At 44.4% G+C, this 6,213-nt stretch overlaps 2 non-coding genes across 2 annotated transcripts; one reads left to right on the top strand and one right to left on the bottom strand.

Annotated features, from left to right (window-relative positions):
• Window positions 1-3,611: 3,611 nt before the first annotated feature.
• trnap-agg lies at window positions 3,612-3,683 on the top strand. Its single transcript has one exon. It is a non-coding gene; the product is annotated as a tRNA-Pro (tRNA).
• A 153-nt stretch (window positions 3,684-3,836) lies between these two features.
• trnap-cgg lies at window positions 3,837-3,908 on the bottom strand. Its single transcript has one exon. It is a non-coding gene; the product is annotated as a tRNA-Pro (tRNA).
• Between the last annotated feature and the right edge of the window lie 2,305 nt (window positions 3,909-6,213).

Consider the following 6,213-nt stretch of genomic DNA (forward strand, 5'->3'; position numbering starts at 1 on the left):
TATTTTGGGTCCCATCTGCACCTTGGTATTTAAAACTGTTTATAGTTATTGTTATAACATAAACACTCAATTATTGTCAATAGAAATATAAACATTAAGATTTATGTAGAAAGATATTTATTTCCTTATATCTCACTAACCTATAAGAATGAATCAGAAAAGGCAGCAAGCATTTCCTGCTTGAACGAGTTGTGTGCCCACTGTGTACACTGTGTTTCTGTCTGTAACCGTGTGTGTCTGGTTTCCTTCAGCATCACACACCCACCCTGGTCTGTAGGCACAATGCCCTCCGACATAGCACACGAGAGCTTATCACAATAGTCAGGAGAAACTATAGCAGGAGTTCAGAGTGTCAGAGGTTATGTGGAGAATGGGGTTAGAAGGGCGAAATAGATCAACCATTTGGGCAGTCACGGTGGCGCAACGGTAGAGTTGCTGCCTTACAGCGAATGCAGCGCCGGAGACCCGGGTTCGATCCCGATTACGGGTGCTGTCTGTACGGAGTTTGTACGTTCTCCCCGTGACCTGCGTGGGTTTTCTCTGAGATCTTCGCTTTCCTCCCACAATCCAAAGACATACAGGTATGTAGATTAATTGGCTTGGTAAATGTAAAACAAATGTTCCCTCGTGGCCTGTTTCTGTGCTGTATCTCTAAACTAAACTAAACCATGATTGAATGGCGGAATAGACTTGAGGGGCCGAATGGCCCAATTCTGCTCCTATCACTTATGATCTTATGAGTTGGGTATGGTGCTCTTACACATAAATATGTAGTGTGTAGATAAACGTAGAACCAAGGAACTATAGGTGCTAGTTTATGAAACAAGACACAAAGTGTTGAGGTAACTCAGTGGGTGAGCCAGCATCTCTGGAGAACATAGAGTCCTTCTTAGGTTCCTGACCTGAAACGGCACCTATCTTTGTACAGATGGGCATTTTACACAAATTCTTAAAAAGTAAAAGACTACCCAACAAATATTATAGAAAGCCACATAAATGAACTGTACACGAGTCACAGTTTCAGTGCACCTTGCCTGGTACTGACAGCCGGCTACAGGATCACAAACCAAAATGGTGACAATTCCTCTCCCCACCACAGACTGCTCGACTTGCTGCGTTCCTCCAGCAGATTGTTTGTGGCAATTGATGGGATGACACTTAAACTAGTGACATATCTTCTTCATAAAAATGTCCTGTAAAGGGGTTTCTAAGTGGCTTCACGGCTAAGAACTAATACACACACACACAGCCATAAATCTGCTGCTTCCAGTAGCAGCTTACAGCATAAAAAATGGGGCAAAAATAGTTATCACTGCCCTGTTTCCAAAACAGAAGCTATCAACAAGAGTACAAATGAGTATAAATGAGATATAATCTTTAAATTTAAAATGTATCTAAATAAGATGTATCTACCAGATATATTATGCATTGTCAAAAACTCGTAAACTAAAGTAATTAAAATATAAGGCCTACAATCAGAATTAATTTATTTATAATTGACCAGCAAACTGACACATCAGAAATTAGCAGTTACATTTTAAACTTGAAGCAAACTTTTAAACAAAGTACTTTAAACCTTGTCCAATTAACAAAATGCTGGAATCAGTCACTGGAGACATGTTAACCGCGCAAGGCCTGATTCTATGAATGGAAAATTGTACCTGATAAATTAATACAGTCTTTTGAAGATGTAACTACCAGTCAGATAAAGGACTATTCGATATGGTGCATCTAGAATTTTAAAATGCTACTTGTAAGGCATCACACAAAAGGATGTAAGATAAAATAAGGGCTCGCTAACCCTGGCAGATGCATTTGGCAACATGTGAATCCCAGAGTCGCTGAACCAAAATGGAAGCGAGTGATTCATGTAGTTAATTAATGTGGCGTGGTGATTAATTATTGTACGACTGGTGATAGGATTAATATGAAGACAATGGTGTTTTCAGCATGACAGACTGTGATTCTTGCGATACCACAGGGACCAGTATCATGCCACAGCTATTTTATTACGAAGATTCAACTTACTGATAAAGTGAAGCAAGGGGAAGAACTGATCGATGAGAGCTTGTAATGGGTTGTGAAATGGGCTGTGTAATGGGCTTGCAATGGTTAATGGCAGATGGAGAATATTGAGGGAAAATGTGAAGTTATACATTTTGATAGGAAGTATTGGCACAGCCAGCAATCTAGAAAACAAATGGTCTGTTGGTCTATACCACCAGGCACTGAGGCACAAAGAAGTCATCTTGTTGAGATTGTCTAAGACATTACTGAGGTCACATTTGGAGTAAGATGTACAGGCTTGGTCTTTATACATGAGGATATAATTGCTTTGCTGCAACTAATGTATTGACTCAATGGATGGATGGAGACACCAGAGACTGCAGATGATGGAGTTCTGAGAAAATTACAAAGTACTGGAGAAACTAGGTGGATTAGACAGCATCCGTGGAGGGAATGGGCAGCAGACATTTTGGGTCAGGACCCTTGTGACGTGGGGATGGGAGATGGTGAGGGAAAATGTGTGCGCACTGGAGTTTGTGGTGGGGAAGATTAGTAGGGGGGGATAATTCAATGTTCATACTGTTGGGTTGTAAACTACCCAAGCGGAAGAAGCAGAGAGCAGGTCTCTTGTGATATGCAGTGGTAACCAGCATGGTCTGACACAAAGATCCGCTATAGGACCTTTGGTCTGACACAGGGAGCTGACTGTAACAGGATTATTATGGAGTGATCTGCCATTTAGCAGTCAGATCTGACATTTAGTTTGAGGTTTATGATTGTGTGATTTTTTTGGTGGTTGGCGTTCTTTGTCATAGGTTGTTTTTTTGGCGAATTGTGCATTTGTAAATACTTGTCATTGCTTCTCATGGCAATGAAGCTCATCTTGTAAACAAATAAAACCACAGTCTGACTGGAGAGGCACATAGAGACACAACCCAGTGAAAGTGCAAACTGGAGAGAGTGAATGGAAGGATAAAGAAAGTGAATGATTTAGAGCCGGCAGCACATTGTGATAAACAATAATAAGTGAGAATTACTATAATCAATGTTTGCAATACTAGAAATACCATTAAGCTGGAAAGGATGTAAAGATTTACGAGGATGTTGCTAAGACTTGAGGGGCTGAGCTACAGGGAGAGATTGAGCAGGCTCGGACTTTATCCCATGGAGTGCAGGAGGCTGAGGGTTGATCTTATAGAGGTGTATTAAATTGAGGGGGGTAGGGTGAATACACAGTCTTCTGTCCAGAGTCAAGAACCAATTAGGTTTATGATGAGAGGAAAAAGATTTACTATGATCCTGAGGGACAACCTTTTCACACAGGTGGGTGCATGGTAGGTTGCCAGAGGAGGTAGTTGAGGCAATATTTAAAATACATTTGTACAGGTACATGGATAGGAAAGGTTTAAATATGCAATTAACTTAGAAGAGGGTATATTTGTTGGCTTGGGCAAGTTTGGCCGCAGGGCCTGTTTCCATGCAGCATGCAGTTTGCAGTGACTCTCCCTGTTCCTGCCTTGACCCAGGACTGTGCTGCCATTTGCCGGCTGTGCAGCTGCAACAGACCGGGCTCTCTAAGCCCCGCCGCTCCGCTCCCACCGTGCGGCTCGTTGGTCTAGGGGTATGATTCTCGCTTAGGGTGCGAGAGGTCCCGGGTTCAAATCCCGGACGAGCCCGTTTTGCACTCAGATTGAGATCCAGGCAACTTTTTAATGCTCTCTCCTTCAACAAAAAAGGAGCGATCAGTGCAGAGAGAAGAGTCCGTGACGGGTTGTGGGGAAGGAAGATATATATCAATCTTCTGGAAAAATAGCTTCCAAAATAAAATCGGGCTCGTCCGGGATTTGAACCCGGGACCTCTCGCACCCGAAGCGAGAATCATACCCCTAGACCAACGAGCCAGCTGCCATCTTAAGCAGCACCGAGCCCTTTCTCCAGCTGCGTCGCCTCACGCCGTCGCCTACCGCGTCTGTTTATTTGTTCTAAGGCCGGCCGGAGCCCGATTGCGGGCGGCAGACCTCATCCTCCACACTCTGCGGGCAGCCTGAGGGGCAGCAGGAGCCCGATCCCATCCCGGCCCCGGGGTCCGGCTGCGCCGCGCCCTCTCCACGACACCCCGGGGCGCTCGGCGGTATTGCAGGCCCGGCTCAGCACCGCACCGCCGCCAGCTGGCGACACGCGGTACAGCGGCTCTCCGGCGCCGCCCGCTGGCCGAGCCCATTATGGCAGATGCAAGGAACTGCAGCCTTTTGGCAGCACAGCGACATTTGGCAACACATGCGGCATTTCAAGAGGTTTTACTGCCATATGCTCGCGAAACGGAACTATTACATTTCTTACTTGCAACATTTCTTACTTGTAAACATAGTACTATGTAAAACCCATAATAAGCAACCAAAGTTCAGTACATATAAAAAAACAAATAAACAAACTAAACATAGAAACATAGAAAATAGGTGCAGGAGTAGCCTTCGAGCCTGCACCGCCATTCAATATGATCATGGCTGATCATCCAACTCAGTATCATGTACCTGCCTTCTCTCCATACCTCCTAATCCCTTTAGCCACACAGGCCACATCTAACTCCCTCTTAAATATAGCTAATGAACTGGCCTCAACTACCTTCTGTGGCAGAGAATTCCAGACATTCACCACTCTCTGTGTGAAAAATGTTTTTCTCATCTCGGTCCTAAAAGATTTCCCCCTTATCCTTAAACTGTGACCCCTTGTCCTGGACTTCCCCAACATCGGGAACAATCTTCCTGAATCTAGCCTGTCCAACCCCTTAAGAATTTTGTAAGTTTCTATAAGATCCCCCCTCAATCTTCTAAATTCTAGCGAGTACAAGCCGAGTCTATCCAGGCTTTCTACATATGAAAGTCCTGACATCCCAGGAATCAGTCTGGTGAACCTTCTCTGTACTCCCTCTATGGCAAGAATTTATTTCCTCAGATTAGGAGACCAAAACTGTACGCAATACTCCAGGTATGGTCTCACCAAGACCCTGTACAACTGCAGTAGAACCTCCCTGCTCCTATACTCAAAATAGTGCTAAGTAAAAAAATAATGCCCCCATGGGGTGGGGGATGGGGGAGGAGAGGGGAGTCAGTCTACCCCACGACAGAAGGGGGAGGAGTTGTACAGTTTGATAGCTACAGGGAAAAAGGAACTCTTAAGGGCAATATGGGCTGAAAAGATGAAGTACGAAGGGAAGCTGGCCAGGAATATAAAGAAGGACAGTAAAGGCTTCTTTAGATATGTTAAGGGAAAAAGAGTAGCAAAGTCAAATGTGGGTCCCTTGAAGGCAGACACAGGTGAAATTATTATGGGCAACAAGGAAATGACAGAAGAGTTGAATAGGTACTTCGGATCTGTCTTCATTAAGGAAGACACAAACAATCTCCCAGATGTACTGGAGGACAGAGGATCTACGGGGGTAGAGTAACTGAATGAAATTTCCATTAGGCGAGAAATAGTATTGGGTAGGCTAATGGGACTGAAGGATGATAAATCCCCTGAACCTGATGATCTGCATCCCAGGGTCCTCAGGGAGGTGGATCTAGAAATAGTGGATGCATTGGTGATCATTTCCCAGTGTTCAATAGATTCAGGATCAGTTCCTGTGGATTGGAGGATAGCTAATGTTATCCCACTTTTCAAGAAAGGAGCGAGGGAGAAAACGGGGAATTACAGACCAGTTAGCCTGACTTCGGTGGTAGGAAAGATGCTGGAGTCAATTATTAAAGAGGTAATAATGGGGTATTTTGGATAGCAGTAAAAGGATTAGTCCAAGTCAACATGGATTTATGAAAGGGAAATCATGCTTGACTAACCTTCTGGAATTTTTTGAGGACGTGACAAGTAAAATGGATGAAGGGGAGCCAGTGGATGTAGTGTATCTAGACTTTCAGAAAACCTTTGATAAGGTCCCGCACAGGAGACTGGTGACTAAAATTAGAGCACATGGTATTGGGGGTAGGGTGGTGACATGGATAAAAAAGTGGTTGGCAGACCGAAAGCAAAGAGTAGGAGTGAACGGGTCCTTTTCAGAATGGCAGGCAGTGGCGAGTGGAGTGCCGCAAGGCTCAGTGTTGGGGCCGCAACTGTTTACCATATACATTAATGATTTGGAAGAGGGAATTAGGAGCAACACTAGCAAGTTTGCGGATGACACAAAGCTGGGTGGCAGTGTGAACTGTGAAGAGG

The sequence above is a fragment of the Amblyraja radiata genome, chromosome 14 (genome assembly GCF_010909765.2).
Source record: "Amblyraja radiata isolate CabotCenter1 chromosome 14, sAmbRad1.1.pri, whole genome shotgun sequence".
Taxonomy (NCBI): Eukaryota; Metazoa; Chordata; class Chondrichthyes; order Rajiformes; family Rajidae; genus Amblyraja; species Amblyraja radiata.